Source organism: Eurosta solidaginis, chromosome 1 (genome assembly GCF_040869045.1).
Source record: "Eurosta solidaginis isolate ZX-2024a chromosome 1, ASM4086904v1, whole genome shotgun sequence".
Lineage (NCBI taxonomy): Eukaryota > Metazoa > Arthropoda > Insecta > Diptera > Tephritidae > Eurosta > Eurosta solidaginis.
Window position 1 is genome coordinate 64,508,733 of NC_090319.1, and position 14,627 is coordinate 64,523,359.

General features: G+C 35.1%; 1 protein-coding gene and 1 pseudogene across 1 annotated transcript in view; both read right to left on the reverse strand.

Annotated features, from left to right (window-relative positions):
• Positions 1 to 14,627, reverse strand: part of LOC137233799 (serine proteinase stubble-like) — a 727,732-nt gene that overhangs the window by 205,420 nt on the left and 507,685 nt on the right. The gene's annotated exons all lie outside the window — the stretch shown is intronic.
• LOC137233826 (cyclin G-like) overlaps positions 1 to 14,627 on the reverse strand; it is a 41,309-nt pseudogene that overhangs the window by 24,798 nt on the left and 1,884 nt on the right.

Below are 14,627 nucleotides of genomic sequence, written 5' to 3' on the forward strand. Positions count from 1 at the left end.
TGTATTTGGGTGTCCGATTAGACATTTGTCGGAACCGACCGGATCGGACCACTATAGCATATATCCTCCATACAACCGATTTTTCAGAAAAAGAGGATTTTTGTAATATCTTACCCAATTTAACAGATTGAAGCTTCAAACTTCACCATATACTTTCGTATATTGCACATATTGTTGCCTGAAAAAATTTATGAGATCGGTCGTATATATAGTATATATCCCCCACAACCGGTTGTTCAGATAAGGAACTTTTCGTAATTACTGCCCTATTTTAAGAGCTAGAGGCTTCAAATTTCAGCGAATGCTTACGTATATAGCATATATTATTGTCTGAAAAAATCATAAAGATCGGTGGTATATATAGTATATATATGGTGGTATATATAGTATATATATATAGTATATATATATATATTTTCGCAAATTTTAGCCCCATTTTAACAGCTAGAAGCTTCAAATTTCACCGAATATTTACTTATATAGCATATATTGTTGTCTGAAAAAATCATAGAGATCGGTTGTATATATAGTATATATCTCATACAACCGATTGTTCAGATAAGAAACTTTTCGCAATTTCTACCCCATTTTAACAGCTATAAGCTTCAAATTTCACCGATTGGTTACGTATATAGCATATATTGTTGTCTGAAAAAATCAGAGAGATCGGTTGTATATATAGTATATATCTCATACAACCGATTGTTCAGATAAGAAACTTTTCGCAATTTCTACCCCATTTTAACAGCTATAAGCTTCAAATTTCACCAACTGCTTACGTGTATAGCATATATTGATGTCTGAAAAAATCATTGAGATCGGTGGTATACATAGTATATATCTCATACAACCGATTGTTCAGATAAGAAACTTTGCGCAATTTCTGCCCCGTTTTAACAGTTAGAAGCTTCAAATTTCACAAAATGCTTTCGTATATAGCATATATTGTTGTCTGAAAAAATCATAGAGATCGGTGGTATATATATTATATACTTCATATAAACTGTCATATTGACCCCTTTTTTACGGCTAGAAGCTTCAAGATTCATCAAATTTCATCAAATAGTTACGTTTACGTCATATATTTTTGAAATACGTGATTCGTAGCCATAGTTTTTACATGCAGACCACAAAAAACGTGAAGCTTTGCATCCTCACACAGATTACCTACCTATTTTTATACCTTTCATAAAAATGAAATGGTATATTAATTTCGTCACGAAACCGAAAATTGTAAGTCCTTGAAGGAAAATAGATAGACCCACCATTAAGTATACCGAAATAATCAGGTTGAAGAGCTGAGTTGATTTAGCCATGTCCGTCTGTCCGTCTGTCCGTCTGTCCGTCTGTCTGTTTGTATGCAAACTAGTCCCTCAATTTTTGAGATATCTTGATAAAATTTGGTGAGCAGGTGTATTTGGGTGTCCGATTAGACATTTGTCGGAACCGACCGGATCGGACCACTATAGCATATATCCTCCATACAACCGATTTTTCAGAAAAAGAGGATTTTTGTAATATCTTACCCAATTTAACAGATTGAAGCTTCAAACTTCACCATATACTTTCGTATATTGCACATATTGTTGCCTGAAAAAATTTATGAGATCGGTCGTATTTATTGTATATATCCCCCACAACCGATTGTTCAGATAAGGAACTTTTCGTAATTACTGCCCTATTTTAAGAGCTAGAGGCTTCAAATTTCAGCGAATGCTTACGTATATAGCATATATTATTGTCTGAAAAAATCATAAAGATCGGTGGTATATATAGTATATATATGGTGGTATATATAGTATATATATATAGTATATATATATATATTTTCGCAAATTTTAGCCCCATTTTAACAGCTAGAAGCTTCAAATTTCACCGAATATTTACTTATATAGCATGTATTGTTGTCTGAAAAAATCATAGAGATCGGTTGTATATATAGTATATATCTCATACAACCGATTGTTCAGATAAGAAACTTTTCGCAATTTCTACCCCATTTTAACAGCTATAAGCTTCAAATTTCACCGATTGGTTACGTATATAGCATATATTGTTGTCTGAAAAAATCAGAGAGATCGGTTGTATATATAGTATATATCTCATACAACCGATTGTTCAGATAAGAAACTTTTCGCAATTTCTACCCCATTTTAACAGCTATAAGCTTCAAATTTCACCAACTACTTACGTGTATAGCATATATTGATGTCTGAAAAAATCATTGAGATCGGTGGTATACATAGTATATATCTCATACAACCGATTGTTCAGATAAGAAACTTTGCGCAATTTCTGCCCCGTTTTAACAGTTAGAAGCTTCAAATTTCACAAAATGCTTTCGTATATAGCATATATTGTTGTCTGAAAAAATCATAGAGATCGGTGGTATATATATTATATACTTCATATAAACTATCATATTGACCCCTTTTTTACGGCTAGAAGCTTCAAGATTCATCAAATTTCATTAAATAGTTACGTTTACGTCATATATTTTTGAAATACGTGATTCGTAGCCATAGTTTTTACATGCAGACCACAAAAAACGTGAAGCTTTGCATCCTCACACAGATTACCTACCTATTTTTATACCTTTCATGAAAATGAAATGGTATATTAATTTCGTCACGAAACCGAAAATTGTAAGTCCTTAAAGGAAAATAGATAGACCCACCATTAAGTATACCGAAATAATCAGGTTGAAGAGCTGAGTTGATTTAGCCATGTCCGTCTGTCCGTCTGTCCGTCTGTCTGTTTGTATGCAAACTAGTCCCTCAATTTTTGAGATATCTTGATAAAATTTGGTGAGCAGGTGTATTTGGGTGTCCGATTAGACATTTGTCGGAACCGACCGGATCGGACCACTATAGCATATATCCTCCATACAACCGATTTTTCAGAAAAAGAGGATTTTTGTAATATCTTACCCAATTTAACAGATTGAAGCTTCAAACTTCACCATATACTTTCGTATATTGCACATATTGTTGCCTGAAAAAATTTATGAGATCGGTCGTATATATAGTATATATCCCCCACAACCGATTGTTCAGATAAGGAACTTTTCGTAATTACTGCCCTATTTTAAGGGCTAGAGGCTTCAAATTTCAGCGAATGCTTACGTATATAGCATATATTATTGTCTGAAAAAATCATAAAGATCGGTGGTATATATAGTATATATATGGTGGTATATATAGTATATATATATAATATATATATATATATATTTTCGCAAATTTTAGCCCCATTTTAACAGATTGAAGCTTCAAACTTCACCATATACTTTCGTATATTGCACATACTGTTGCCTGAAAAAATTTATGAGATCGGTCGTATTTATAGTATATATCCCCCACAACCGATTGTTCAGATAAGGAACTTTTCGTAATTACTGCCCTATTTTAAGAGCTAGAGGCTTCAAATTTCAGCGAATGGTTACGTATATAGCATATATTATTGTCTGAAAAAATCATAAAGATCGGTGGTATATATAGTATATATATGGTGGTATATATAGTATATATATATAGTATATATATATATATTTTCGCAAATTTTAGCCCCATTTTAACAGCTAGAAGCTTCAAATTTCACCGAATATTTACTTATATAGCATATATTGTTGTCTGAAAAAATCATAGAGATCGGTTGTATATATAGTATATATCTCATACAACCGATTGTTCAGATAAGAAACTTTTCGCAATTTCTACCCCATTTTAACAGCTATAAGCTTCAAATTTCACCGATTGGTTACGTATATAGCATATATTGTTGTCTGAAAAAATCAGAGAGATCGGTTGTATATATAGTATATATCTCATACAACCGATTGTTCAGATAAGAAACTTTTCGCAATTTCTACCCCATTTTAACAGCTATAAGCTTCAAATTTCACCAACTGCTGACGTGTATAGCATATATTGATGTCTGAAAAAATCATTGAGATCGGTGGTATACATAGTATATATCTCATACAACCGATTGTTCAGATAAGAAACTTTGCGCAATTTCTGCCCCGTTTTAACAGTTAGAAGCTTCAAATTTCACAAAATGCTTTCGTATATAGCATATATTGTTGTCTGAAAAAATCATAGAGATCGGTGGTATATATATTATATACTTCATATAAAATGTCATATTGACCCCTTTTTTAGGGCTAGAAGCTTCAAGATTCATCAAATTTCATCAAATAGTTACGTTTACGTCATATATTTTTGAAATACGTGATTCGTAGCCATAGTTTTTACATGCAGACCACAAAAAACGTGAAGCTTTGCATCCTCACACAGATTACCTGCCTATTTTTTATTTTATATTTATCTTAAAAATCGTTTAGATATGTTCAAATTTCACCAAATGCTTACGTGTATAGCATATATTGTTGTCTGAGAAAATCATAGATACCGGTGGTATATATAGTATATATCCCATACAACCGATTGTTCAGATAAGAAACCTTGCGCAATTTCTTCCCCATTTTAACAGTTATAAGCTTCAAATTTCACCGATTGCTTACGTATATAGTATGTATTGTTGTGTCAAAAAATCATAGAGATCGGTGATATATATAATATATATATGATGGTATATATAGTATATATATATAGTATATATATATAGTATATATATATTTTTTTACGATTTCGGCCCCATTTTAACAGCTAGAAGCTTCAAATTTCACCAACTGCTTACGTGTATAGCATATATTGATGTCTGAAAAAATCATTGAGATCGGTGGTATACATAGTATATATCTCATACAACCGATTGTTCAGATAAGAAACTTTGCGCAATTTCTGCCCCGTTTTAACAGTTAGAAGCTTCAAATTTCACAAAATGCTTTCGTATATAGCATATATTGTTGTCTGAAAAAATCATAGAGATCGGCGGTATATATATTATATACTTCATATAAAATGTCATTTTGACCCCTTTTTTACGGATAGAATCTTCAAAATTCATCAAATTTCATCAAATAGTTACGTTTACGTCATATATTTTTGAAATACGTGATTCGTAGCCATAGTTTTTACATGCAGACCACAAAAAACCTGAAACTTTGCATCCTCACACGAAGTACCTACCTGTTTTTATACTCAGTTGAGCAGAGCTCACAGAGTATATTAAGTTTGATTGGATAACGGTTGGTTGTACATATATAAAGGAATCGAGATAGATATAGACTTCCATATATCAAAACGGACCGTCCGTCCGTTAACACGATAACTTGAGTAAATTTTGAGGTATCTTGATGAAATTTGGTATGTAGGTTCCTGAGCACTCATCTCAGATCGCTATTTAAAATGAACGATATCGGACTATAACCACGCCCACTTTTTCGATATCGAAAATTTCGAAAAACCGAAAAAGTGCGATAATTCATTACAAAATACAGATAAAGCGACGAAACTTGGTGGATGGGTTGACGTTATGACGCAGAATAGAAAACTAGTAAGATTTTGGACAATGGGCGTGGCACCGCCCACTTTTACAAGAAGGTAATTTAAAAGTTTTGCAAGCTGTAATTTGGCAGTCGTTGAAGATATCATGATGGAATTTGGCAGGAACGTTACTACTATTACTATATATTTGCTAAATAAAAATTAGCAAAATTGGATTAAGAACACGCCCACTTTTTAAAAAAAAATTTTTTTTAATTCAAATTTTAACAAAAAATTTAATATCTTTACTGTATATAAGTAAATTAAGTCAAAATTCAACTCCAGTAATGATATGATGCAACAAAATACAAAAATAAAAGAAAATTTCAAAATGGGCGTGGCTCCGCCCATTTTCATTTAGTTTGTCTAGAATACTTTTATTGCCATAATTCGAACAAAAATTTACCAATCCTTCTCAAATTTGGTAGGAGCATAGATTCTATGACGTGAACTGTTCTCTATGAAAATGGGCGAAATCGGTGGAAGCCACACCCAGTTTTTATACACAGTCCACCGTCTGTCCTTCCGCTCGGCCGTTAACACAATAACTTGAGCAAAATCCGATATATCTTTACTAAACTAATCCCACTTACTTATATGAACTCCCTTTATCTTGGTATAAAAAATTGCCGAAATCCGACCATAACCACGCCCACTTTATCGATATCGAAAATTACGAAAAATGAAAAAAATGCCATAATTCTATACCAAATACGAAAAAAGGGATGAAACATGGTAACTGGATTGGTTTATTGACGCAAAATATAACTTTGGAAAAAACTTTGTAAAATGGGTGTGACACCTACCATATTAAGTAGAAGAAAATGAAAAAGTTCTACAAGGCGAAATCAACAGCCCTTGGAATCTTGGCAGGATACTGTTAGTGGTATTGCATATATAAATAAATTTGCAGTACCCGACAGATGATTTTCTGGATCACCTGGTCCACATTTTGGTCGATACCGCGAGAACGCCTTCACATATACATCTAAGGGCCACTCGCTTTTAAAACCCTCATTAATACCTTTAATTTGATATCCATATCGTACAAACACATACTAAAGTCACCCCTGTCCCACCCTAATGGCGATATCTCGAAAAGGCGTCCACCTATAGACCTAATGCCCACTCCCTCTTAAAATGCTCAGTAACACCTTTCGTTTGATACCCATATCGTACAAACATTCTAGAGTCACCCCGGGCCCACCCTAATGGCGATATCTCGAAAAGACGTCCACCTATAGACCTAATGCCTACTCCCTCTTAAAATGCTCAGTAACACCTTTCGTTTGATACCCATATCGTACAAACATTCTAGAGTCACACCTGGCCCACCCTAATGGCGATATCGCGAAAAGGCGTCCACCTATAGACCTAATTCGCACTCCCTCTTAAAATGCTGAGTAACACCTTTCGTTTGATACCCATATCGTACAAACATTATAGAGTCACCCTTGGTCCACCTTTATGGCGATATCTCCCTTTTAAAACACTCATTACCACCTTTCATTTGATACCCATATCGTACAAACACATTCTAGAGTCACCCTGGCCCACCCTAATGGCGATGTCTCGAAAAGGCGTCCACCTATAGACCTAATGCCCACTCCCTCTTAAAATGCTCAGTAACACCTTTCGTTTGATACCCATATCGTACAAACATTCTAGAGTCACCCCTGGCCCACCCTAATGGCGATATCTCGAAAGGGCGTCCACCTATAGACCTAATGACCACTCCCTCTTAAAATGCTCAGTAACACCTTTCATTTGATACCCATATCGTACAAACTCATTCTAGAGTCACCCTTGGGCCACCCTAATGGCGATATCTCGAAAAGGCGTCCACCTATAGACCTAATGCCCACTCCCGTTTAAAATGCTCAGTAACACCTTTCGTTTGATACCCATATCGTACAAACATTCTAGAGTCACCCCTGGCCCACCCTAATGGCGATATCTCGAAAGGGCGTCCACCTATAGACCTAGTGCCCACTCCCTCTTAAAATGCTCAGTAATACCTTTCGTTTGATGCCCATATCGTACAAACACATTCTAGAGTCACCCCTGGCCCACCCTAATGACGATATCTCGAAACGGCGTCCATCTATAGACCTCATGCCCACTCCCTCTTAAAATGCTCAGTAACACCTTTCGTTTGATACCCATATCGTACAAACATTCTAGAGTCACCCTTGGTCCACCTTTATGGCGATATCTCGAAAAGGCGTTCACCTATAGAACTAAGGATTACTCCCTTTTAAAATACTTATTGCCATCTTTCATTTGATACCCATATCATACAAACACATTCTAGAGTCACCCCTGGCCCACCCTAAAGGCGTCCACCTATAGACCTAATGCCCACTCCCTCTTAAAATGCTCAGTAACACTTCGTTTGATACCCATATCGTACAAACATTCTAGAGTCACCCCAGGCCCACCCTAATGGCGATATCTCGAAAAGGCGTCCACCTATATTCCTAATTCCCACTCCCTCTTAAAATGCTCAGTAACACCTTTCGTTTGATACCCATATCGTACAAACATTCTAGAGTCACGCTTGGTCCACCTTTATGGCGATATCTCGAAAAGGCGTCCACCTATAGACCTAATGCCCACTCCCTCTTAAAATGCTCAGTAACACCTTTCGTTTGATACCCATATCGTACAAACATTCTAGAGTCACCCCTGGCCCACCCTAATGGCGATATCTCGAGAGGGCGTCCTCCTATAGACCTAGTGCCCACTCCCTCTTAAAATGCTCAGTAACACCTTTCGTTTGATGCCCATATCGTACAAACACATTCTAGAGTCACCCCTGGCCCACCCTAATGACGATATCTCGAAAAGGCGTCCACTTATAGACCTCATGCCCACTCCCTCTTAAAATGCTCAGTAACACCTTTCGATTGATACCCATATCGTACAAACATTCTAGAGTCACCCTTGGTCCACCTTTATGGCGATATCTCGAAAAGGCGTCCACCTATAGAACTAAGGATTACTCCCTTTTAAAATACTCATTACCATCTTTCATTTGATACCCATATCATACAAACACATTCTAGAGTCACCCCTGGCCCACCCTAATGGCGACATTTCGAAAAGGCGTCCACCTATAGACCTAATGCCCACTCCCTCTTAAAATGCTCAGTAACACTTTTCGTTTGATACCCATATTGTACAAACGCATTTTAGAGTCACCCCTGGCCCACCCTAATGGCGATATCTCGAAAAGACGTCCACCTATAGACCTAATGCCCACTCCCTCTTAAAATGCTCAGTAACACCTTTCATTTGATTCCCATATCGTACAAACACATTTTAGAGACACCCCTGGTCCACCTTTATGGCGATATTTCGAAACGGCGTGCACCTATGGAACTAAGGATCACTCCTTTTCAAAATACTCATTAACAGCTTTCATTTGATACCCATATCGTACAAACATATTCTAGAGTCACCCCTGGTCCACCTTTATGGCGATTTCTCGAAAAGGCGTTCACCTATAGAACTAAAGCCCATTCCCTTTTAAAATACTCATTACCACCTTTCATTTGATACCCATATCGTACAAACACATTCTAGAGTCACCCCTGGTCCACCTTAATGGGGACATCTCGAAAAGGCGTCCACCGATAGACCTAAGGCCCACTCCCTCTTAAAATGCTCAGTAACACCTTTCATTTGATACCCATATCGTACAAACAAATTCTAGAGTCAGCCCTGGTCCACCTTTATGGCGATATCCCTAAATGGCGTCCATCCATAGAACTATGGCCTACTCTCTCTTAAAATACTCTTTAATACCTTTCATTTGATACACATGTCATACAACCACATTCCAGGGTTACCCCAGGTTCATTTTCCTTATTTGGTCTCCATAGCTCTCAACTGAGTATGTAATGTTCGGTTGCACCCGAACTTAGTCTTCCTTACTTGTTTATTTTATATTTATCTTAAAAATCGTTAAGGTATGTAGATCTGTTCACTATATATTTCTTATCTTATACATCCGATTATTCGGAGATTACGAACAGGATAAGATTATTGTTCAGCCCCATTCATGAAAGGTATGAAGTCTTCGGCACAGCCGAAGACAGTCCCGTTCTTACTAGTTTTTGTTTATTTTTGAGTTTAAACATTTTAATACTAATTAGATTTTTCTTATTTGAAGTTATTCAAAAATTTTTAAGTTAACACGAAAACTCAATTAAGAATTATTTTAAAAATTAAAGTAAAGAGTACAAAGTAGTTAACACTATAATGGATATGGAAGAATTCTGTCTTTTTCTTCATAACACGAAGAAGATCATAGAGGCAATCATAAAAGCAATGAAGTCATCACCGATCATACTGAATGCAGAACTCAAACATGTTGAGCAATAAGTTTGTTTAACAAGAATGATTTACATGAAAATTTCACTTTGAAAATTTTATGATTCCTGTGAATCAAAAAAAAAAAAATATATATATATATATATTGTTGCGATGTGTAATTTATGACTTTCGCGGTTTGTTTTCTTTTTTTTGGCACGCTCTCAAAAGTTTGTCTTTACCACTGCCTATCAATGAGCAAAAAATAACAATATTTATCGGTGAGATAATGTTTTGAAAAATAACATTTTGACTAACAACAAACAACTTGTCAACATGTACATCGCACTCATACATCTATGTATTTACGTACATACATATCTACATATTTTTAACTAAATCAGAAACGAACGGATGTTTTTGCACATATGTATGTACATAGCGCACACCTAGATCAATAGAGAGATAACTTAAAAACCTAAAATTTTGAAGTTAAGCATACCTCTCGGTTTCTCGATTCAATACCTACGGAACTAATCAGCCTGAAAAGGCATTGTAAAAAATAAAAATAGCATTGGCGCATACCCTTTTTCGCCTTTTCTGATGTTTTAAATTTTTTGGGTGGATCGCTGTTTGAATGTATGTAGGTGTGCGATATAAACACTTTGGCTGATATACTTAAGCACATCAGTAAATATTTACCAAACAATTTTCTAAACTTGATGTACGTCATAAATACATACGTATGTATTCATGTGAGTATATATATATGAATTTTTTACTGGCCAGATTTATGCATAAGTACATATGTACGTACAAACGTGAACACTAAAATAGCAGCAAAACTAATCAACAAATTTTCTCTTTTTAATAAAAAAACTTTAAAGAATTGTATCACTAAAAAGTGCGAAAAGTTTTTGAGTATATCGAAAAATTAAATCTTAGGAAACTCGAATCTTAGTTAGAAAAAATTTAAACCCTTTGTATGGAAATAAATTTAAAGCACCACCAATTTAGTGACACTTAAAACTTTTACTTTGGTTGATCAAAATGAAGTCGACTGCAAAACTGCATACTCAAAAAGTTTCGTAAATTTCTAACTCAAAATTTTAAAATATTTATGGATATACCGGGTTCGATAGCTATAGGCCGATAAAAACAAAAGCAATTGTTATTTATGGAGATTTTTAAAGAATTTCGAAGAATTTTCGAACTTTATTGGAAACGTATTCGGAATTTGTAAACATAGCTTTTATTATACAATTATTCAATTTAGTTTCTTAAGTTGATTTTAATTAACAAAAACAAAAAAAGAGGTGAAAAGAACTAATACAATCTGCTGATATTTTTTGGTATTCGCAGGTGTGTTTGTTTGTAGTACTTGTGTCTAAATTTTTACCTCTGAAAACTCGAAAGCTACATCAAAAGCAAATACAAAAAACTTTTTCAAATATTTTATTCTTTAAATAATTTTCATAAAATAATGAAAAAGCCCAAAGGAATTTTACAATAAAAACTGTGTTAAACAATTTAGAAAAGAAATTCAAAACGAAAATTCGATGTTTTTTAAATCAGAGAGTTAATGAAGTAATTAGTCAGGTTTTCTACATTAGAGCGTTTATTAATCTCTCGTGCAAACTAAAAAATGTTAGTTACTTAATTGTAAAAATTTATTCAGCTTTGCTTAGCTCGGATAAGGATTTTATTTGGAATGTAACGAACGACAAAAATATTTAATTATTTAATATGCAAAATTTGACTTCTGCAGCATTTGCAGCAAAAGATATAAAAGGTTTTAGATAAATAAGCACATGTTTGGTTAGGCGCAATATTTAGGAATAATAACAAGAGCATAAGCTCTTAGTAGGAAAACAATTTGGGTTTCTTTCAAAAATGTATGTACATATGTGTATGTATATATGTATGGTGTTCGAAAGTAAAAGCGTCATCACTTTTCAAAAACTAGACGACTAACAAAGAAAGCAAAAAAGTCAACAACTTGTTTTTAACACTAAATTTCAGAGTTTTTCATAATTTCTTCGAAAAACCCCGTTCTAGGAATTTTAGTTGAAAAAAAAAACACCTAAAGTATATTGAATTTCTTTTAGAGAAATAACGACTGGGAATTGGCCAAAATAATTTTTTTTCAGTGATCCATCCATAAGCAACAAGTGATTTGGTTTTTTTTTTTTTTTTCGATCCACAAAATGGTTGAACCTTTGGTAAAACAGAACAGTTTTCAGCCCTATAACAAGCCTACTTTTTCTAAATTTAATCACAATATATCGGCGTTAAATGGGTTTGATGGTGAATGAGGACAAAACGAAGTACCTGCTGTCATCGAGCAAAGAGTCAGCGCATATCCGCCTTGGCAACCACGCTACTGTTGGCAGCCATAATTTCGAAATAGTAAAAGACTTCGTTTATTTGGGAAACAGCATCAACACCAGCAACATCAGCTCTGAAATACAGCGAAGAATCACTCTTGCCAATAAATGCTACTTTGAACTAGGTAGGCAATTGAAAAGTATAGTTCTCTCTTGGCAAACGAAAATCATACTCTACAAGTCACTTATCGTACCCGTCCTGCTATACGGGGCAGAAGTGTGGACCATGACAACAGCAGATAAAGCGGCTCTGGGAGTTTTCGAGAGAAAAGTTCTTCGAAAGATGGCGAAGTACCGAAGAAGATTTAACGACGAGCTTTATGCACACATCAACATAGTCCAGCAAATTAAAACGCAGCGGCTGTGCTGGCTAGGCCATGTTATGCGTATGAAAGATGGCGCTCCGGCCAAGAAAGTGTTTCTATCGGAACCCGCCTATTGAAGCAGAGGTAGAGGGCGGCCCCCACTTCGTTGGAAGGACCAGGTGGAAAACGATTTAAACTCCTTGGTGTGACCAATTGGCGCCGGTTGGCATAGAGAAGGAGCCACTGGCGCGCCTTTTTGGACGGCCATTAACCGTTTAAACGGTTAAGCGCCAATTAAGTAAGTATATCGGCGTGTCATACAAACACTAACACTTTAAAATTTTTTTGCATAGGACATTTTTTCTAAAAAAAATGTTAAATGTTAATTTTCGTATCGTACGTCGATATACATTTTTTGTTTGCATTCAAACTCACCTAGAACGGCATCCATCATCCATAATATTCACTTGACCCTCATCGATGGTGGGTAGATCGGTAGAAAAACGATTAGTTGGACGTAAAACTTTCATAGTACGACTCGATAATTTCCAAACTAAACGTTGCTTATACGGTTGCTTATTTTGACCATTGTAATGAGATAAAATGTCAGCAACAATGGTAAAGCCACAACTGAATACACGATCGGGAATCTAACGAAACAAAGAAACGTATTTAGTAACAATTCCATTGTCCTCCAATCTCACTAAATAACTTACCCGCAAATATTGTTGCAAAAAGAGTATATACTCGAACACGGGTTTCAATTCAGGTCGTTCACGTTTGTATGATGCCTTAATATGGAAATCCATATGTAGGCAAATCAATATTAATGCCAAAGTGGATGGTGTTACAACAGTTGTTTTTACATCACATAGCAAATTTTCCAAACGATTTTCTAAATCTTCCAATTTGATCATACGCAAAAAGAATTCATAGAATTCGTCGCACACCTCCTTGGCTAAATTGCGGAAGAGAGCATAGAAGACGCGCAAAATGTTAACGGCTGTGACTGGTTTGGTACCCATTTGGACACCCAATTTATTGGCAATAACACCAGCCATACGCTCCAAATCACCGGCTGTGCAACCGCACTGAAGGAAGAAAAATAAAAGTTTAGCTTAGTAAAGTAAGTTAATTTGGGCTACAGTTTAATGTACGAATAGTTTTCATATATTATACAAAGTTGATATAACAAAATTTTCGAAAACGAATAAATATCGAAGAAATCTAATCAAATATAAAGAATTTATGTTTTCAATTCAATTCTATATTACTACACAAACTACTTATTCTTTCTATAATTCATATGAAACTCTCTTCGTGCTACTTAATTCGCTTTGACTTACCTGTGAAATAGTTACTAACTCCTCCGCAGGTATTGGTTTTAATCCCAACTGCTTGATAGCCAAATGAAATGAAGCAACACTCATGCAGGCCATATGCTTCGGCTTCACAGCCATATGATCCAGAAAGCGATCGACAAAGCTCATTGCTGAAAATAATACATCGGAGGGCAGCTCATACCACATTTTAAGGCAACGTAAAACATACGCGGAGCCATCACGTCCACCGGCTGTCACTTCACGCTGCAAGGAGTAAAAGGAAAAAAGGAAAAAAATTAGAAAATTGTGGGATAAGTTTTCCTAATCGATATACCCATAAGTTTCTTTGGCTAGATCGATAATGCTTAGTAAGTATTTAGGTCATATAGATCGAGTTCTAAGCTGTTTTAGAAAAGTGAATAGAGTCAACCATCCTCCTTCTACAGGGAGGATCATTTGGGGTATTCTGGGAACATTTCGGCGTAATTTCTAGATTATTGGGATTATCGGAACTATGTAGGAATAATTTCGGGAGAGTCTCTATATAATTTCGGGACATTTTCGAAATTGATTTAGTAATCTTTTCTAGCTTATTTCGAAGCTATATTTGGATCATATTGGATCGTGGATCGTTTCAGGACGATATACGAATATTTTAAAGGCTAGAGATAAATTCGGGACTTTCTTTATTCTGAGACTATTTTAGGATAATTTCTGAATCATTTTGGGTTATTTCGGAAACATTTCTTATTTTAGATTTATTTCTGGATAATTTCAGGCAGTACTGTTCATTTCAAAAGTATTTCGTAATTTTTTTAGGGCCGATTTAGGATATACATATTTTGA